We start from the raw sequence: 21687 nt of genomic DNA, 5'->3' as shown, positions 1-21687 counted from the left end.
GGAGGGCCAGGCTGGAGATGTAGCTTAATTTAGAGAAGCCCTGGGTTCCATATCCCCAGGACCACACACATGCATAAAGAGGATAAGGAGGAGGAGGAGGAGGAGGAGGAAGAGGAGAAAGCCAAACCAGGGTGGGGAAGCATGATATCTTTTATATGTAGAATCTTTTAGAGAGAGAGGGGGAAAAAACAGTTGAATACACAGAAAAAGAGATTAGAAAAAGAGATGGTAATAAAATGGGGAGATGTGGTCAAAGAATACAAAATTGCAGTTACACAAGATGATTAAGTGAAAGATATCAAATATATAGCTGAGGACTATGGTCAGTGATACTGTATTATAGGGCTGGGAATGTGGCACAGAGATAGGGCAAAGCACTGGGTTCAATCCCCAGCATTGCAAAAGAACAAAATTAAATCACCAATAGCATACCACTATTTTTTTTTTTTTTTTGATACTGGTGATGGAACCCAGGGGCACTTTATCCCTGAGCTACATCCCCAGCCCTTTTTATTTTGAGATAGGTCTTGCTAAGCTAAGTTGCTAAGTCTAGCCTCAAAGTTGTGAACCTCCTGCCTCAGCCTTCCAAATCACAGGATTGCAGGTGTGTACCACTGCACCTGGCATTGTATTTTAACACAATTTTTTTAAAGTCCTCTGGTGTCCCTGCTACTAGGAATTTCTCACTGAGCACATGCATCCCAGGTTCTGGCCCTCTGCCATTTTGTTCTGCCCCTGCCTAATTTCCCTGAATTTCTCCTCCATCTTCACTTTTGGGGATCTCTCAAGTCCCAGTTATTGTTCTCTGTAAAGCTGTTTTCGTTCCTCATGTGTTTAGCCATCTCTCTTCATCCATGTCCTTGGCACCTCCCCTTCCTCAGCCAAAGTGGCTGATCAAGATATTTTCCAAAACAAGATCTGTTCTCACCCTGCTAAATGCATCGAAAATTTACCATCTGGCCTATATTTGGGTCTCCTGAGATATGGATTAATCTGAGGCACAGCTGAGACACGAATCGCCTCTCCACCAGCTGCCAGGTTGAGATATACCAAAGGCCCCAGGGGTGAATTTGTCAGGAGAAAGGCCACGTTGGGCAGTCTCTTGGCAGCATGCCAGTAGCCCCTTCTGGCAACATCCCAATTCTCTGAGCATCCTAGATCAAGCCTTAGCAGTGTGCGGACTAAGGGAAAAACTGAAAAAGACGGTGGGCAGAGTAATCACCAAGTCCAGTAAGGGGGGACTCAGCCTGGTGCTTGGAAGCCCAGAGGCTGCAGGACCTGGTGGGGGTTGGGGTGGGGGTGATGGAATACTAGACAGAAGGAAAGTCCTACCTGTACAGAAATCTAGGGCTGGAGACAGGTCACCCCTGGAGGGGTGTGTGGGGGTGGGAAAGTTAAAAGGGAAGAACAAAAGCTTTCCCTGTGGTGAAAACTGCAAGCCAAGCCTGGAGGGGAAATAGACAAGCCCTTCTGGGCACAGATCTTCAAAGCAGAAGCAAGAGAGAGAGAGAGCGAGAAGTCTTTAGAAAAAAAACTACTCTTTGATAACTGTTTGCTTTTCCACTTGGCGGTCATTGAGTGCTGATAGTGTAACTGGGACTGAGAGAGGATTCCTTTGCTAAAAGCAGCAACTCTCTTAGATCTGCAGATACCCTGTGGGATAAATCTTGGCACCTCTGCTAGGGGAGCAGTGGTGTACACCTGCAATCCCAGCAACTTGGTAGTCTGAGGTAGGAGGATCGCAAGTTTGAGGCCAGCCATAGCAATTTAGCAAGACTGAGCAATTCGTGAGACCTTGTCTCAAAATGAGTAATAAAAAGGTGTAACTTAGTAGCTCACTGGGCTTAATGAACATTGTCATATGTTTTCCAATAATCCAATGTACAAGCAAAAAATTTCAGTTATCCACTATTATGCTCAGAGTGTAAGAGTGAGCCCAGCTGACTTCCCAAGCCTTACTAATCATCATGGTACACTAGAGTCTCTGAACTTGGGCACTGGTATAGGGATGGGGATAGGGCTCAGTGGTAGAGCATTTACCTAGCATGTGCAAAGCCCTGAATTCAATCACCATCATGGCTGATAATAATAATAATAATAATAAGGCTTTGTGCAGTGGAACATGCCTGTAATCTGAGGGCTTGGGAGGCTAAGGCAGGAGGATCACAATTTCAAAGCCAGCCTCAGCAATTTAGTGAGGCCCTAAGCAACTTAGTAGGACTTCTTAAAATAAAAAGTAAAAAGGTCTGGAGATGTGGCACAGTAGTTAAGTGCCTCTGGGTTCAATTCCTGGTTTAAAAAACAAAAACAAACAAACAAAAAAGGCAATGATATATGAAACCTATGAAAATAGTTTCCATGAGGCACTGAAGTGTTAACCATGCTTGAGTTTAGGTAATGGGGTGGCAAGTTGTTTTCCTTCCTTTATCTTCTCACATAACTGTTTTTTTCCTATCTTTTCTTGCATGAGCTTATGTTTCTTTTGAATGGAAGAAATAAACAACTGGCATAGAATACTGCCAGGGAGGACAATTAAAGGGAACTTGGGGGTTGTTCAGAACAAGAAGATGCAGGAATGGGCAAGCCTGCTGCTAGGAGCTGGGGTGGGGGGACGATATTTGCAGAAGCCAAAGGGCAGGTGGGACCCATTGGGCCTGACTTTCAGACGTGATAGGAGTGGGCATGTGAGCATAACCAGGGAGGAACTGTGCTTAGCTCGTCCAAAATGGATTGAAGAGTTGATAAACAAGCAAAATAAGTTTGTGTCCCTTGGCCTGGACTAATTATACACTAATCTACAGAGAAATGGGTCTTTGAAAAATGACAAAGATGAGGTAGAAGGCTGGACAAAAAGCCATTCCCTTTTGTTGTGGTATGGATATGAGGTGTCCTCCAAAAGCTTATGGGTGAGACAATACAAGAAAGTTTAGAAGTGAAATTGTTGGGTTCTGAGAACTGTAACCCAATCAGTGACTTAATGCACTTGAATGGATTAACTGGGTGGTAATTTAGGCAGGTAGGGTGTGGCTGGAGGAGGTGGGTCACTGGGGGCATAACTTTGGATATATGTCTTGTCCCTGGTGAGCAGAGCTCTCCCTGCTTCATGTTTCCATGTTCTGAGCTGCTTTTCTTCCTCTAAAATTGTTCTTGTCTCGTCTTTTAGTCACAGGGGTGAAAAAGTAACTAAATCACTATTTAAGAAGAGAAGATAATGGCCTAAGAAATATTGGGTCAAGCCAGGTGCCAGGGCACATGCCTGTAATCCCAGTGGCTCAGGAGGCCGAGGCAGGAGGATTGTGAGTTCAAAGCCAGCCTCAGCAACTGCGAGTCAGTAAGCAACTCAGTAAGACCCTGTCTCTAAATAAAATACAAAATAGGGCTGGGGGTGTGGATCAGTGGTTGAGTGCCCCTGAATTTAATCCCTGGTACTCCAAAAAGAAAGAAAGAAATATTGGGCCAAAGGATGAGCAAGATTAAAGGAGCAATAAAAAGTTTCTTACAATAAATAGGGAGTAAGAGGAGATTGGGAGCTTGAGGCAGGAGAATCACAAGTTTGAGGCCAGCTTGGGCAACTTAGTAAGACTCTTTCTCAAAATAAAAAATAAGAAGAGTTGGGGGTGTAGCTCAGGTGTAGGACACCCCCCACCCTGGGTTTAATCCCCAGTATCACAAAAAAATAAAATAAAATGGAGAAGGGACTAGGACAACCTGGGTCAAGTGGTAGCAGGTGAATTATAATGACCCTCAAGTCAGTGAATTGAAGTCAAAATGAAGGAAGTTCTCCAAGTCTCTGTTGAAAGGCTCTGTCCCGTTCAATATTTTAAATCAATTACTAAGAATACAGCAGAAAACAAGAAAGGCATGTCCCTGCCTTCATGGAATTCACAAACTGGTGTAATCTATTGTTACTGGGGAAAGTTGATTTTGTTTTAAAGAATCACAACTGCTTCTTTTACCTCATGGAGTGAGGGATAGCTAGTGGAACTGAGTGTCAGTTAATTATTTCAATGACCTTGCTGCCTTCCAGGTGGAGTATGTTGCCAATCTCCACATAGGTGGAGCCCAGCAGTGCCCCCGGCAGCAGTAGTGACTGGGTAACCAGTACATGAAGGAGACGCACACGTGGCTGCCCAGCCCCCATTCTGAGCTGAAAGCCAGTCCCTCACTGTGGGAGATCCTGCTGGCTGCCCACTCAGAAGCCATTCCTCAGTTCTTCCAGTCTAAAAGTGCCACAGATTTTTCCTCCACTCTCTACCCTGGGGGTTGAGCTCAAGCCTTATGCATGTTAAGCAAGGGCTCTGCCACTGACCTATATCCCAACTCCCACCTCTCTTTCTGGCAGCCATATGCCTCAGGGGGAGTTGACCTTCACACACCAGGAGTGATCCTAATTGGCCTAAGAATAATTTTTTCTTCTTGACAGTGATTGGTCCTGGAAAGGGCATTGATCCAATCTGACTGGTATCCTGAGGAAATGTCTGGGGAGGCAAAAAGGTTATTTTGGAGAAAAATATTCTCCTTCTTAATTTTTTTTTTTTTTAAATAAGGAGTCCCACAGCTTTTATTGTCACCTGGCAATAAGATAAGGGTAATTAAAACAATGCAAACAGGGCTGGGGATGTGGCTCAAGTGCTAGCGCGCTCGCCTGGTGTGCATGCGGCCAGGGTTCGATCCTCAGCACCACATACCAACAAAGATGTTGTGTCCACCGAGAACTAAAAATAAATATTAAAAATTAAAAAAAAAAAAAAAAAATACAAACAAATGTTTTAGAACTATGATCCTAGCAAAGGACACCTAAGAAAAACATTTTTGAGCTTTCTCTGTAATTTCTCACTTCATTGATCATTTCTAAGTATCAGCGTAATATTATCTCTTCTGCATCATCTAATACAAGGTCCCTGTAATCATCAAAGCCAATTAAACATCCCCTCTATCAGCATATTCACTTGTTCATAGAGCCACACCTGAATCCAGGATCTCTTTGTTTTCTGAAGGACAGAACTGTGTCAAATGGCCACTCCTAGCTGCAAGGCAGGCTGGGAAAGTGTGTTTTGGGCTCTCCTCTCTAGAAAGAAAGAGAAAACGGGACTAGGAACTTGAACCAGGTTAGCTACAATAGGAATTTATAGACACTCCTAATTTCTGGACACCTCAGTATGTGTAACTACTGCCGCCATCTTGATTCTAGCCTAAACAGGAAGCAAGAGCTGAAAAGGCCAGAGCAGAGAGGTGGAAATAATCTACACCCAAGACTAACAGCCCAAATGGAAAGTGGACAAAGGAAGTGAAAGCAAAATTCATAGAGAAAGAAAAACATGTATCCCTTAAGCATGAATAAATGTTCCACTCCACCTCACTCAGAATGAGAAATTAAAATTGAGGGGTTGGGGTTGTGGCTCAGTGGTAGAGCGCTTGCCTAGCACATGTGAGGCACTGGGTTCGATCTTCAGCACCACATAAAAATAAATAAAAGATATTGTGTCTGAAGGGAAAGCCAGGAACAAGAGACCGGTAAGTGTGAAATGGAAGACGGAGACCAGGCAGAGATACACAGGAGAGTTTGTCAGCTCTGACAAATAAAGGCCATCTCTCATAGCAGAGAGTGGGGGCAAAACAGGCTTGGGTTCTGGGACTTCCATGGGGCAGGCTCAGGAATCAGAGCCCTGCGGGTCCTGATGCCAGTGGTTAGGGGTTGGGTTAGTATGAGGGAGTGGTGAGCCTTTCTCAGAAAGGCCCTTGGGCAGAAAAGTGAATCTTCCGTAAAATGGCTGCTGTCACTTAAGATGGCCATCCAGATGCTAAGCAATGACTTTATGGTGTCTATCTACAACTAAAAAATATTAAAAAAAAAAAAAACTGAAATAACAATGTGATATCACTCTTCACCTATTAGCCTGGCAAAAATACAACTGTTTGACAACACACTCTCAGGCAAGAATTTTAAAATGACACAAATCCCTATGAAGGGGAAAGAGGACACATGAACAATGGGTCCTCATTGAGTTGCTGTAGCAATTGACCTGGAGCCCACTTCCTACTAAATGACACAATAAATGTCCTGGCTAATTAAGCCAGTTGGAATAGAGTTTTTGTTACTGAGAGCCCAAAACAGCCAAATCATGCCTGCCCCATACCCTGAGCCCATGAGCAAAGTGGTTCTGTCCAGAAGACAGATTTCTAGGTCTAAATGGGTCATCCAGTGACTAGCCAAACCCAAACAGGTACAAGTCCAAAGGCTGAGATCATCGCTGACAACAGAATCCCTCCCAGAGAATGGGCCCAGAGCCAATTCAAGAGTTGTGGGTGGGCTGCTGCCTAGGGTTAAATCCATTCCATGTGGTCATAGGAGGGGGTGGTGGTATCCTGAGCGGTTAAATGTTCTGGGGGAATCCACTGGCAGAGATGGTTCCAAGGAGATAAAACCTAGAGTTAGGGAACACAGCTACCTTGTTTTTTTTTTTTTTTGGTAGTACTGTAACAGTGGTCTACTTTATACTTTGAATATAGCCCTTGCTGCTCGGCCATTGCAACTTTTTTTTTTGGGGGGGGCGGGTACTAGGGATTAAACTCAAGGGCACTTGTCCACTGAGCCACATCTCCAGCCCTATTTTTTATTTTATTTAGAAACAGGTTCTCACTGAATTGCTTAGCACCTTGCTGTTGCTGAGGCTGGCTTTGAACTCGCCATCCTCCTCCCTCAGCCTCTTGAGCTGCTGGGATTACAGGTGTGAGCCACTGCGTCCTGCTACTGCAATTGATTTTTAAAATAGACATGTTTTGCCCGGCATGGTGGCAAATGCCTGTAATCCCAGTATCTTGGGATCCTGAGGCAGGAGGATCTTGAGTTCAAAGCCAGCCTCAACAAGTGGCAAGGCGCTAAGCAACTCAATGAGACCCTGTCTCTAAATAAAATACAGAATAGGGCTGGGGATGTTGCTCTGTGGTTGAGCGCCTCTGAGTTCAATCCCTGGCATGCCCTCCCCACCAAATAGACATATTTCTTTCTTTATCTCTCTCCCTGCTCCTCCTTAATCTTTCTCCCTCCCTAATCTCAGGAGAAGCAGGATTACCTTTCTTCCCCATCCCAGGAAGAGTTATCTGTCCTTGGGTACACACCCACCATAGGAAGGACATAATCCAGACTTTGGGGATATTATCAGAAGATCTCAGAAGTGACTGTCTCCCAAATTAACAAGTGATTTCCAACTCCAACAGAGAACTCTGTGTAATGCAGCCTTTGAGTCACCTCTGAAAGCCCCATGTTCCTGCTGATGGGAGAATCACAGCCTCTGGAAAGGAGTCCCCTGTGTTTCTCTTTGCAAACAAAGCAATAAACCTTCTTTATCCTTTTTCTCAAAACGGTGTCCTAGGGATGGGGCTGGGGCTCCATGGTAGAGCGCTTGCCTAGCATGTGTGAGGGGCTGGGTTCGATCCAAAATAAAGGTATTGTGTCCACCTACAACTATAAAGTAAATATTTTTAAAAAGGAAAAACACTGGGTTTTTTAAACATTATTGGGTGGGCATGGGGACAAGGATCAAGCTTTCAGCAACAGTACAGAGGGTTGAACCCAGGGGGCTCCACCACTGAGTTTTATTCTCAGCCCTTTTCATTTTGAGACAGGGTCTCACTAATTTGGTTAGGGTCTTGCTAAATTCTCGAGCCTGGCCTTGAGCCTGTGATCCTCCTGCCTCAGTCTCCCAAGTTGCTGGGATCATAGGTGTGTGCCAACATACCCAGCTCCCTCAGGCTGCTTTGTCCTGGTGTCTTTTGGTATTTGATCCATCCTATTGTATTTAGTTGTTTGTTTTTGTTTTTTCATTTCGTTTTGTTTTTGGTGCTGGGGGTGGAACCCAGAGTCTTGTGCATGCTAAGCATGCAGTCTACCACTGAGCAACACTGGCCCTTTCAGTTGAGTTTCTCATTCACTGAACAACTTCCTAGTTGCCGAGTATTCCAAATGGTGTGGTATTCCAAATGGTGTGGCAATCTCATACCCCAGTGTAAGTGAATAATTTGGCATTCTGTTTGTCTTTTGAAAAATTACTGATGAACTGAGTTCAGGTTAGTGGAATCCCTCCATCCTCCGCAGGCAACATTCCTCACTAACAACCTTCCTGGTCTGACACGTGGTTAAAAACAATTGGTTCCTGCCCTCAAGCTACACTGCTTTAGGTAACTGAATTTCATAATCCCTGCCTTCTCTACTGAGACCCGTGACTGGGACAAACTTCCAGGGCAGTCCTAATCAGAGTGGAGTGCTGCTACCTGTAGTTTGCTGCAGACGCATGCGTGGAGCTGCAGCACCCCCCACCCAGGTGATGATCTCTTCAAAGAATGAGCACATCTGACTTTGGGGGGGGGTGGAGCTCTGGGAATCCAAAGGACTGAGTTTGCACCCTTCAGTGAGGTTGTCCTGACAAGAAGTATTCTGATGCCCCTGGTGCAGCCTGAAGTATACTGGGGGCGGGGAGAGGCGCAGGAGTGGGCCAGACAGACCTGGCAGTGGTTCATATTGAGCTTGGGTGGCAGTCATTCAGGGGGAGCAAGAACGTTGTGGGGTCTTGGCATGGACAGACTCTGGAGAGTAGATGGCAGGTGAACCATGGTGCTTTAGTGGGCATAATGGTTTTATCTCTAGAAGATGTGTTGATTGTTAGGTCTGTGGAGGTAGTTGAGGAACAAAGCACTAAGCAACCCACACCCAAAAGAACCACCAATCAGGCACTGAGGGAACCACCTGTCAATCAGTGGGGTCTCCTGGCTAACCTGGGATCTTAGCCAGCTCCCCAGATCAATCCCAGTAGGACAAGGGACACTGAAAACCCCCTTTTTCTGTCCCAAGCCCTCCCTTCCTGCCCTAAACCCAATAAAAATTCCAATCCAGTCCAGCCCCATGTGCTTCTCCAGGGACCCACCCTGTTGGTCTGGAGGGTCTCTCCCAGGAGTGAAATCTCAATAAAGCCTCATTTAGCAGCCTTTTAAAATCTGCCTCCTTTTGGTCCCACTGCATGACCTTACAGTGATGTTGGCCTCTCCTTGACATCTACCCACACCCCATAAGACCCCAGTATATGGGCATAGTGTTCTTGTTTGTTTATTTGTTGCAGTACTGGGGAATTGAACCCAGCTACCTCCCCATCCCTTTTGATTTAATTTGGGGACAGGGTCTCATTAAGTCCTCCAGGCTGGCCTTGAAACTTGGGATCCTCCTGCTTAAGCTTTCTGAGTCACTGGGATTACAGACATGAACACCACATGCAGCTTGGGCATGGTATTCTTCCAGATTCCTCTTAAACCATGTTTCCTAGCCTGGCATGGTGTCTCACCCAGGCAATTAGTCAGACTGTCTCAAAAAACTAAATAAATAAATAGAGTTGGGGAGGTAGCTCAGTGGTAGAACACTTGGATAGCAGGCTCAAGGCCTGGGTTCAATTCCAAGTATTACAAAAACAAAACACGCACTCAAAAATACATTTCTTGTCATTGGCCTTGCTTCCCCTCTAATGACTGCTCTCAACACACACGTGTTTAGTAACCGTCCACCGTTGTATTGTAGTGGTTTGCAGGTTGTGTGTGTTGTGGCTAAGGTGGACAGAGAGGCCTCTGGGATCAGAATCTGTCTTCTGTTTTTTTGAGTTGTCTTTCTTCCCTACCACCCCCACCCCCAGTAACAGCTAACATTAATCCAGGCATTACATAACATAGACAAAAATGCCTGTAAATAAGTCAACATCACATACACTCAGAGGTTTGCCTCTATTGCAAATTCACACAACATAAGAGAAAGGCTTAGTTTTCAAAGCTAAAAAATATGGAGAGAGGAGGGGTTTTTGTTGGGTGTTTTTTTTGTTTGTTTGTTTTCTTTTCTTTTCTTTTTTGTACCAGAGATAAGACCCAGAGGGGCTTAATGACCGAGACACATCACCAGCTCTTTTTTTTAAATTTTATTTTAAGACAGGGTATCATTAAGTTGCTTAGGGCCTCGCTAAATTGCTAAGGCTGGCTTTGAACTCACCATCCTCCTGCCTCAGCTTCCAGAGCCCCTGGGATTATAGGCATGTGCCACTGTGCCCAGCGAGAGAGGAGCTCTTTACCTCTGCAGTTCATTTCACAGACTAGGTACCTGTTTGCCCTGACAGAGTTGTTGGAATCATAACAGAAGGGGAAGTTCCATAACCTCATGGAACATGTTTACCTAGAGCTGGCACAAAGGAGGCAAATAACTAAGACAACAATTTTCAGACATCACATTCTTCTGTCTGAGTAGTTAAGTTTTAAAATAAATTAGAGTCAGAAAATTTGCTTTGGCTTCATGAAAATCTAAAAATCCTTTTTTCAAAAGTGTTTACTTTGCATGGTGCAGTGATGCAAGCATCATTATAATCCTCACAGAGTCTGAGGCAGGAGGACAGCAAGTTGGAGGCTAAGTATCAGCAATCCAGGGCAGGGGGTGTAGCTCAGTGGTAGAGCTCCTGCGTGCAATCTACAGTACCTTAAAAAACGTTTTAAAAAAATTTTTTTAAGAGTTTACTTTGAGATTCCTTAAGAGATCAACTTGTATAATTTTCATTCTTTTTGGTACTGGAGATTGAATCCAGGGTACTCTACCACTGAGCTACATTCCTAGAGGCTCTTTCTATTTTTTCATTTAGAGACCTGGTCTGGCTAAGTTGCTCAGGCAGGCTCTGAACTTGCCATCTTCCTGCCTCAGCCTCCCAAGTCACTGGAATTACAGGCATGCACCATGAAATGTAGCCAGAATGTATTTTATTTAAAATACAAAACACACCTGGGTGTGCTGGTGCATGCCTGTAATCCCAGTGACTCAGGAGGCTGAGGCAGGAGGATTGCAAATTCAAAGACAGCCTCAGCAAAAAAAAAAAAAAAAAAAAAAAAAGCAAGGCCCTAAGCATCTTAGTGAGACCCTGTTTATAAATAAAGTACAAAATAAGGCTTGGGTAGCTCAGTGGTCGAGTGCCCCTGAATTCAAACCCTAGTACCCCTCCCCCCCAAAAAAATAAATAAAATAAAATACAAAACACATACAAAGGTGCAAATTCTTCCTCTCCCTGAGGGTCAAGGTGCTGAGCATCTCCCAGCCACAAGGAGGCGTGGTCTTCTCAGTTCCAAACTAAGGAAACAATTATGGTGACTCCAGCTGTGCCAGCCTCAGCCAGCAGAACTAGGAGGGATGAAGCCAAGGTCCAGGGGTTCCATTAGACTCCAGACTTCTTCCCTTATTTCAGCAGCTCCAGCAGGGGAGTGAGTGTACGCCTGGGCTGCAGAGTCCACGGGCTGTCATGCTGGGGCGGAGGTCATATTTAAATTATAGACTGGGCAGGAGTGCTGTGCTGGCAGCCTCACCCAGGAGCCAGCAGGGCGGGCCGTGTCTGGGGCATGACCTCTGGGAGGCTATGGTGTGGGTTAGGGTGCTGGGTGGAGCCTGGCTGACAAGGCCGAGAGAGTGTGGGTGTGACAACCACAACAGAGATGGAACCCCACGCAGCGCCTGGCCAGCTGCTGCTCCCAGGCCAGCCAGAGTCGAGACTGTAGTGTGGTCAAGGCAAAGTCCAATTTGGGGTGCAGCCCTCTGAAGTCTGGCTTCACTCTCCCTTCCCAGCATCACCTTCTTTAAAGTAGCTCTTCTCCTGCTCAGCTGAATGACCAGCTCTTCCCCAAATGACTTCATTATTCACTCACTTTTTCATACTTATTGAGTGCCTACTGAGTCAGGCACTGTGGAGATCTGAGGCACTGCTGGGCCTCCATATCTTTATTTCTATTTGCTTACCAATTATTGGGGGTGCTTTACCACTGAGCTACATCCCCAGGCCTTTTTAATTTTTTATTTTGAGACAGGGTCTCTCTAAATTGTCGAGGCTGGCCTCAAACTTGTGATCCTCCTGCCTCAGGCTCATGCCTATATCTTTTTTCCCTTTGTGGAATATTCTGTCTTTCTCTCTCTGCCTGGCTGGATGTGACCATCATTTAGTGGCCTCTTCAAACTCCACCAGCTCTAGGAAGTCCCTTCTGATTATTCCAAAATGAGAAAAGGGGTCTTGTCTTTATTTGTTATGGTCATACCCTGAGTGTCAAGTACTGTACCTGGCACAGACAGGGGCTCAGTCAGTATTTGTTGACTGAATAAATAAGGTTGACTGGTCCACCTCTGACTTCATCGCTTAGACTGCCCAACTTTCACTTGGCAAACCATTCAGTTTGCCCGTGACATCTCTCCTACTGAACTGTTGTGTTCATTACCACTCAAGGTGGGGTGGTTTGGTTGGGCAGGACTTTAGAGTTGCCAGGGACAGGAAGGAATTTATTGCCTCAATCAACTACACAGGGAAGGCAGAAGGGAAGACAGGGACCTGGGACTATAATGCCAGGACACCATCCCTCTCATGGCTTCTCTCTTTGATGTCTTCATCTCCCCTCTGCTTTTTCAAAGGTGCTTTCTCTACCCAGAGAATGGCTTTTGGCTGATCTAGTTTCACATCCTTCCAGCTCAGCAATCCAAGAAGAATAGAATTTCCCTCTCCAGCTTCTAATTTAAAATTCAGGTAAAGACACTGGCAGGTCTAGCTTTTCTAGATTACTCAACCTTCTCTTGGACCAATCACTGTGGCCAGGGACTAATTTTTGTTTTTGTTTTTTTTTTTTTGCTACTGGGAATTGAACTCAGGAAAGCTCAACCAGGCCTATTTTTTTTTTTTTTTTAAATTTAGAGACAGGGTCTCACTGAGTTATTTAGTGCCCTGTAAATAGCTGAGGCTGGTTTTGAACTCATGATCCTCCTGCCTTAGCCTTCTGAGCTGCTGGGATTATAGGCGTGCACCACCGCAAGGATCCCAGCTCCTACTTGGATGGCAGAGCCAGACTAGAAAAAGAGCTGTTGATTGAGAGGAAGGGATTGGGGTCATTGGGAAGAGCTGGGACAACCCTCTGATGGATGTGTATGTGTGAGTGAGATATATATTTGGTATGTATATATATTTCGAACTGATGATTGAAACCATAGGTGCTTTACCGTGTGTGTGTGTGTGTGTGTGTGTGTGTGTGTGTGTGTGTTGCTGGGATTGAACTCAGGGCCTTGTGCATTCGAGGCAAGCACTCTATCAACTGAGCTATATCCTTAGCCTGGTGCTTTACCTTTGAGCTACATGCCCCCCACCCCCACCCCCTTTTATTTTATTTTTTTAATTTGAGACAGGGGTCTCCTAAATTGCTGAGGCTGGCCTTCAGCTTTCAATCCTCCTGCCTCAGCCTCCTGAGTTGCTGGCATTACAGATGTGTACCACTGTGCTTGACATATGTTTTTAAGTTTATTCCCTGTTATTGGGCTCGGAGACAGACATACCAATGGTGTTTTTGCTGATAACAAGAACCTGATAAATATTGTCTAATTTATAGAAGAAGTGTTTTTGTTTGTTTTTGCTAGGCTGAAATCTTCAGTGGATCTTCCCTAGACTCTACCTCAGCTTACAACAGTCTGTCTGGGCATCTTGCTATTGCTACTGTGGTGGGGTCATTTGTCTTAGAGTGGAACAAGAGAGAATCCTAGTAACCAGGTGATGACTTGAGTTGTCACTTCTGATTTTCCTTCTGAGAAAATCCTCTGAACCCAGGTGAGTAATACTGGCTTTTGGGAATGGGAATGGTAAAGACTGGCTTTTCTATTTGTGGTTGTTGATTTTGGTAGAAAGCAAGAAGGGAAATTTTGTAAAAGAACATCTTTTAGAATGATCTCAAAGGAAGAGGCACTGGCCGAATGCAGTAGCACATGCCTGTAATCCCAGTGACTCGGGAGGCTAAGACAGGAGGATTGTCAGTTCAAAGCCAGCTTCAGCAACAGTGAGGCACTAAGCAACTCAGTGAGACCCTGTCTCTAAATAAAATACAAAATAGGGCTGGGGATGTGCCTCAGTGGTTGAGTGCCCTTGAGTTCGATCCCTGGTACCCCCCCGAAAAAAAAAAAAAGAAGAGGCACTGGCCAGGTGTCCTGGTGCACACCTGTAATCCCAGCAACTCGGGAGGCTGACAAGAGAATCGAAAATTTGAGACCAACCCAGCAACTTAGTGAGACACTGTTTCAAAGTAAAAAATAAAAATTGAGGTTGGCATTGTGGCTCAACGGTAGTGCACTTGCCTGGCATGTGTGAGGCTCTGGGTTTGATTCTCAGCACTGCATGTAAATAAATAAAATAAAGGTCTATTAACAACAACAAAATATTAAAAAAAAAAAAAGTGGTGCATTCCTGTAATCCCAGAGGCTTGGGAGGCTGAAGCAGGAGGATTGTATGTTCAAAGCCAGCCTCAGCAAAAGCTGAGCTAAGCAACTCAGTGAGATCCTGTCTCTAAATAAAAAATACATAATAGGGCTGGGGATGTGGTTCAGTGGTGCCCCTGAGTTCAATCCTGGGTACCAAAAAAAAAAAAAAAAAGATTTGTGATGTAGCTTAGTGGTAAAACTTCTCTGTGTTAGATCTCTGCTACTAAAAAAAAAAAAGAAAGAAAGAAAGAAAGAAAAGAAAAAGCACTGGAAGAGCTTTCCACTTTCAACAACCTTATCAGGTAATTTTTATTATGCCTATTTGCTTGATGAGGAAACTGAGGTTTGGCATTAGTTATGTGCCCAAGGTCACAGAGAAGTGGAGAGGAAGACAGCAAGACGTGTGTGGATCAAGGTTGTCCTTACGTCAGATCATTTAATGTGTGTGTCTCTGGTGCTGGGGATCGATCAAGCCTAGGCCTTGCACATGCTGAACACTGAGATAGGCCCCACCCCAGCCTAAATAATTTGAATCTTCCTAACAGTCTTCTGTGGTCAGATTCAGATGACCTTGTTCAAGATCACAGAGGCAAGCAGGGCTGGGATTTGTTGACGGTAAAGCCTAAGGAATTTGCACTTCCTTACACTGTGTGACCTGCACCTTACCTGTTTATGCATCAATCTCCTAATCTGTAAAATGGGGATGATAATGGTTTGTGCCTCTCCAGTTTGTGGTGAAGGTTAAATGAAATGAGCAGCTGGTCTGTAGTAAGAGCTCCACAAGTGGACAGCTATTGTTGTTCTTGTTGTAATTATATCACAAGACCTCCCTCAGGGTCACAAGGTGACCACTCCCTGTTGCAGGAGAACTAGATCCCGTGGGAGCCCCTGGCTGGCCCAGGTGCTCCTGAGGCCTAGTGCAGGTGCCTGGGAAAGTTTGCAACAGGAATAAAGGGAACAAAGGCTCCAGGTGCTGGGTTGGTGGATGGCTTTGGCTGGCTGGAGGCCAGTTTCCTGCTTGATCAGGTTGCTCTTGGCTAGCTGGGCTCAGGGAACTGACCCCTCTTCCCTGCTGCTGCCAGCTCCGGGATCAGGCCTGGGCCTAGTGACGCAGGACAGAACCTACCGGGGCAATGCTCTTCCTTCTGGAGCACAGTGCGGGGTCTCAAGGGCTGAATCAGGAATCCCGGGGGCAGCAGGAGGGACCCTTCCAGGCCCTCCTTCCTGTTCTGTGTCTTTCTGAACCTTTTCCAATCACCCTGGAGGGAATTGGCTTTGAGGGTGGACTGGGACAGGGATCTGGGACCCGGGCTCCAATGCCAGCAGGAGAATGAAGCAGTGGGGTGTCCTCAGGCAAGTGGCTCCCGCTCAGGGCCCAGTTTTCCTGCTCTGGAGGTTCAGGTTCACAGTCAATGCCCTTGCAAGTTCTTTAAATTCCCTGGTGCTTCCACCACAGCTTGCAGGAGGTAAAACTTCAATCCTAGAGGAAGATGATCTTTGTAGGACACAAACTAGATCGTGTCTGGCCTTTCCTTCAAACCTGCTGCAAGCCTCAGCATGCTCCCTTCACACCCTCTCCAGCCTGGGCTCTCAGCCACCACCAGCCTTCTTCGTGTCCTTCAGCAGGAGTTTGTTCCCGCCTCAGGGCTTTTGCACTTACATCCCCTTGTGCTGGAACACTCGGTGCCCCAGGTCCTCACATGGCTTTCTTTGTCACTCAGCTCTTGTTCTCAGGTGTCACCTCTTGCAAGAAACCTCCTTCTCCTCCTCCTCCTCCTCCTCCTCCTCCTCCTCCTCCTCCTCCTCCTCCCTCCTCCTCCTCCTCCTTCTTCTTCTTCTTCTTCTTTTTTTCTTTCTTTTTTTGGTACTGGGGTTTGAACCCAGGGCACTTTACCACTGAGCCACATCCCCAGCCCTTTTTTGTTTTTTACTTTAAGATGGGGTCTCGGGGTTGGGGTTGGAGTTCAGTGGTAGAGCTCTTGCCTGGCATGTGTGAGGCCCTGGGTTCCATTCTCAGCACTTCATATAAATAAATAAACAAAATTTAAAAACAGAAGGGGTCTCACAGCTGGGTGGTGCCATATGCCTGTGATCTCAGTGGCTCAGGAAGCTGAGGCAGGAGGATCGGAAGTTCAAAGCCAGCCTCAGCAACTTAGTGAGGCCCTGAGTAAGACCTGTTTCAGGGCTTAGTGAGACCCTGTTTCAAAATAAAAAAAAAAAAAAAAAAAAAGGCTGGAGATGTGGCTCAATGATTAAGTGCCCCTGGGATCAATTACCAGTACAGAAGGAATGAAGGAAGGAAGAAAGAAAATTCATATTTGGGTTAGAATGTTTTAAAAATAAAAATAAAAAGATGGAGCCTCACTAAGTTGCTAAGGCTGGCCTTGAACTTGTGATCCTCCTGCCTCAGCCTTCTGAGTCTCTGGAATTTCAGGTGAACAACACCACACTGGCAAGAGAAACCTTCTTTGGTGGTCCCTTAAGTCGCTCCTGTCTTGTCTTCTCTCTCTTTTCCCCCAGCGTTGGGGATGGAACCCAGGGCTTTGTGCCTGCTAGGTAAGCGCCCTACCACTGAGTTCACTCTCAGCCCTGCCCTGTCCTTCTCTACTATCTTTACTGACCTTGCTCAGTTTCATTCTGTTGGGAATTCAGAGCACACCTCTCTAAGTTTCTGTTTCCATATGTTATTTCTCTCTGTCTCTCTCTGGCAGCCTCAAGCATCCTAGGCCAATGCTCTGCCACTGTGCTATGCCCCTAGCCCTATTTATCTTCCTCTTTATTGTCTGCTCCCCCCACCATGAGGACAGTGACCACATCTGTCCTCCCCAGTCTCAGGCACCTGAGCAAGCCTGGCACTGTGGACGCGCTGGGGCTCTCTGTAGGTCTCCCACCAGCACCACCACCTTGGAACAGTCTCATTGTGTGACCCTCATCACCTCTATCCTGGACAGGGGGGCAGAGCTTCCAAGACACAGCTTGGCAGGTGCCAAGCGTACATTTTCAAACCACTTTCATATGTGGTGCCTCATTTTCACTTCACAATAATTTTGTGAGACAGGTAGGGCAGGATCATAAACCTCAATTTATAGATGACAAAAACTGAGGTGCCCAGAGGTTTAAGGAACTTGCCTAAAGCCATATGCCTCATTAGGTGAAGAACCAGAAGTAGAACTTGGGTTTTAAAGAGTGCTTCCCAGGGGGCTGGGGTTGTGGCTCAGTGGTGGAGCGCTTGCCTAGCATGTGTGAGGCACTGGGTTCGATCCTCAGTTCAATCCTCACATAAAAATAAATAAACAAAATTAATGTATTGTGTCAATCTAAAACTTAAAAGAAAAAAGTATGTTTAAAAAGAAAAAAAAAAAGTGCTTTTCCAGGACCTTGAGCCAGATATGACAATGCCTTAAAAGAGGAAATCCACATGTCAAACCCATTTTTCCATTACGTCATGTTATAGGTGTAAATATATTTAGAAATACTGTGTGAAGGGGTAGCAGAATGATCTCTGAGCCTCTTTTCTGCTCTACATTTTTTCAGGGCTCTAGGATACCAGCATCCTTCAGTATCCAAGGAGGGATTGGTTCCAGGACTTCCCCCCACCAATACCAAAATCCACAGATGCTCAAGTCTCTTATATAAAATGGCACATAGCATTTGCACATAACCTACACACATACTCCCATATAATTTTTAAAATTATATCTAGATGACTTATAATATCTAATACAATGGAAATGTCATGTAAATAATTGTTAAACTATATTGTTTAGGGAATAATGACAAGAAAAAAAGGCTATACATGTTCAGTACAGACATAGCAATCATAGGCCTAACACTTTTTTGATTGGCAGTTGGTTGAATCTGGATATGGAACCCATAGGTATGGAGGCCTTACTGTATGTATGCTGCATCCAGGAAAATTCTAAAGCTTTTACCCTCTTCCTGGACTGAACAAACCCAATTTCTTTCCTATTCTTTTTTTATTTATTTTTTTATTTAGTTGTAGATGGACACAATACCTTTACTTTATTTATTTACTTTTATGTGGTGCTAAGGACCGAACCCAGTACCTCACACATGCCAGACAAGCACTCTACCCATGAGCCACAACTCCAGCCCAATTCTTTTGCCATGGAATCATAGCAATGCCTCTGTGTAGCTGGGTACATACATGTAGTTCTTGGCACTCTGATGCACCACACTTAGTTTTACATACATTCAACTGCAGAGGAAGTTTAGAATGAGGAAGGGACTCACCCACACAAGAAAAAAGGCAAAGACAAGTCTAGAGCTCAGCCACTCTGACCTCAAGTGGGGTGTTCTTCCCACCACGCTTAATTCACCAAACTGCATGGAAGAGGGAGTTCTTCATGGCTAAATAGTTAAATTCATAACGCCATCTTTATATGCCTCTATTAAGCTCATTTAAGGCTTATTAAGGCCTTGCTGTAGCCTTCTGCAAGATTTTGCAGCAGGAAAGGAGGGAGACAAGGAAGATCCTGGTTACACCCACATGGCGGAATACAGGGCAGCTTGATCTCAGCATATTGATGACTTTGTAATACGTGCCTGTATTATGTGCCGGCATACATAGAGAAAGTCAGGAAGGATGTACTCCAAAGTGTCAATGCTGTCATCTCTTGGGACACTCTTGTACATGATTTTCTTTTGGAGGGAGTACTGGGAAATGCCCTCAGGGGCACTTGGCTACTCAGCCATGTTCCCAGACCTATTTTTTTTTTTTTGGGGGGGGTACCAGGAATTGAATTCAGGGGTACTAGACCACTGAGCCACATCCTCAGTCCGTTTTTGTATTTTATTTAGAGACAGGGACTCACTGAGTTGCTTAGAGTCTCACAGTTGCTGAGGCTGGCTTTGAACTAGTGATCCTCCTGCCTCAGCTGCCCAAGCCCCTGAGATTACAGACGTGCACGCCCAGCTATCCTCAGCCCTTTGAGACAGAATCTGGCTAAATTGCCCAGACTGGCTCTGAAGTTTCAATCCTTCTGCTTCTGCCTCCCAAATTGTGGGATTATAGACTTTTGCCAAATGTCTGACCAGAAATTGTTTATTTTTAATAATAAATAATAATAATAAAGCTATTTCACTTTGAAAAGGAATTGAAAAAGTCATCGAATTAGAAAGAAAAAAAGAGCGGGAAAAGATCTTTATATAAAATGTTTAATGCTTTCATTCAAATTGCTTCAAGATGTATGCAGGTAGAATTTTTCCATGATCAATGGACTCTCTGCTTGAGGGCCATTCAAAATAGTAAGGTAATAAGGACTAAGCACACATCTTCCAGTGGATGAGGAGGAAAACTGATCTTCCTGATGTCTTTTTGAACAACTCTTTAACTTGGGATCCAAATGGCTAATGTCACCAAAAGACTGTGTGGTGGCTCTGGAAGAAACCCAAGAAGTGAAATGACTTGTTTATGGATAATTGTCGTGAGTCAGAACTCATTCAGAGCTCTGGAGTTTCCAGGCCGTTAACTTATCTGCCTGAACCTGTGAGTCAGAGTCAGTGGGCCTGGGGTTTGTGCACATACTTCCCTGTCCTGCTCTGCCAGCCTGGCTTCTGGGCTTCATGCATGCACACACAGAAGCACTCATAGACTTCCTCATGCGTACATCCTGGGAAGGGTGCGGGCATGCTTGCGTTATTTATCCATCCACAGGAGATACGCACAGGATCTTAGTACCCTCCTGAGTAATAAGATTGGACCCTAAAAATCATTTACTTTCCCTTTAAGTATTCCTGTGAAGAGGGTGGATATGCTTCTGAATCTCATTGGGTTACGTCCCAGTACATGTAATAAACTATTATTATTCCTTTTTCCCCATTAATCTATCTTCAGATTGTCAAATTTAATTGTCAAACCTTAAACACTTTTTAAAAATATTTATTTCTTAAGTTTTTTTTTTTTTAAGGTGGAACAATATTTTTATTTTACATTTATGTGGTGCTGAGGATCAAACCCAGTGCTTTGTGCATGCTAGGTGAGCACTCTACCGCTGAGCCACAACCCCAGGCCCTAAACACTTTTTTTTTTAAATTAATTTTTATTTATTTTTTGTTATCAGGGATTGAAGCTAGGGTGCTTAACCACTGAGCCACATCCCCAGTCCCTTTTTTGTATTTTATTTAGAGATAGGGTCTAACTGAGTTGTTTAGGGCCTTGCTAAATTGCTGAGACTGGCTTGAAATTTGGGATCCTTCTGCCTCAGCCTCTAGAGCTGCTGAGATTACAGACATGGGCCACCGTGCCCAACTCTTAAACACTGTGTCTGTAAGGATGACCTTATGGGGCTGGGGATGTGGCTCAAGCGGTAGCGCACTCACCTGGCATGCGTGCGGCCCAGGTTCGATCCTCAGCACCACATACAAAAACAAAAGATGTTATGTCCGCAGAGAAATATTAAAAAAACTCTCTCTCTCTCTCTCTCTCTCTCTCTCTCTCTCTCTCTCTCTCTTTCTCTCTCTCTAAAAAGAAAAAAAAATTCTTAAAAAAAAAAAGGAAGGCCTTAGCCTAAGCAACTCCACTTTAAAACTCCAGTTTGAAACCTGCAGTCTCACCAGACACACATACGGAGCCCTCTAGCAGGCACAAAGGAGTCACTTCTCCCCACCCCACAAACTCAGAGTGAAGTCATGCCTTGGTTCCTGATCTGATCATCATGGTCTGAGTGAGTTTGCATCTGCTGGACTTAGAGCCTAAGGCTTGAGGTTTTTGATCTGACACTTGAGCTTAGCATGCAGAGGGAATGTCTGCCTGTCATGATTAAGTGTGTTTTGCTGTGCTTAGAATTAATCTAGAATTGTTTGCTGTGAATTGATTATGTCTATTGCAGTGCCTAGCATTAAGGATTGTCATCTTCTTGATTAAGAACCTATAGAGTGAAATTGTGTTGAGTGATTTGACTGAATAAAACATTGAAAAGGGCAGAAGTGTGTGGACATACTTTATTTCTCCCCAACAGCATAAGTTGCACTTTTTGCCCATCTCGACAGTGTCCCAGCAATGTGAGGGTATAACCCGCCCACAGACTCAGAAAGAGAAAAGACCTGGAAATATCAGTGAGCTTTGTAACATCCAACTAGCCTCCCTTCCAAATCACTCTCTAACAGGTACCCTTCTGGGTGTTTTTTGTTCACATTGATATACAGAGTAATTTTACAATTACATATTAATTAATTCATTATCTTTTTGTGGTGCTGGGATCAAAGCCAGGGTCTCACAGGTGGTAGGCAAACACCCTACTGCTGAGTTACACTCCCAGCCCTACAAACTTAAAAACACACGGTATATGTTTGTTAGTCCCCCTAGGTTTGAATCCCTAAGAGGTTACTTACCACTTGTGTCCCCTTAGACAAGCCCCTTGATCTTTTGAAGACTCAGTTTCCCATCT

At 44.9% G+C, this 21687-nt stretch overlaps 1 long non-coding RNA gene across 1 annotated transcript in view; it reads left to right on the top strand.

Annotated features, from left to right (window-relative positions):
• LOC120886171 (uncharacterized) overlaps positions 1-21226 on the top strand; it is a 48627-nt gene extending 27401 nt beyond the window's left edge. The window contains exons 2-4 of the long non-coding RNA XR_013439419.1: positions 12458-12569; positions 13448-13634; positions 20770-21226. This is a non-coding gene — a long non-coding RNA (uncharacterized LOC120886171). The remainder of the gene's footprint in view (positions 1-12457; positions 12570-13447; positions 13635-20769) is intronic.
• Positions 21227-21687: the final 461 nt, after the last annotated feature.

The sequence above is a fragment of the Ictidomys tridecemlineatus genome, chromosome 5 (assembly GCF_052094955.1).
Source record: "Ictidomys tridecemlineatus isolate mIctTri1 chromosome 5, mIctTri1.hap1, whole genome shotgun sequence".
In the NCBI taxonomy this organism is placed as follows: Eukaryota; Metazoa; Chordata; class Mammalia; order Rodentia; family Sciuridae; genus Ictidomys; species Ictidomys tridecemlineatus.
Note: the sequence above shows the minus strand (reverse complement) of the source record. Positions and strands in the feature narration are given on the sequence as shown.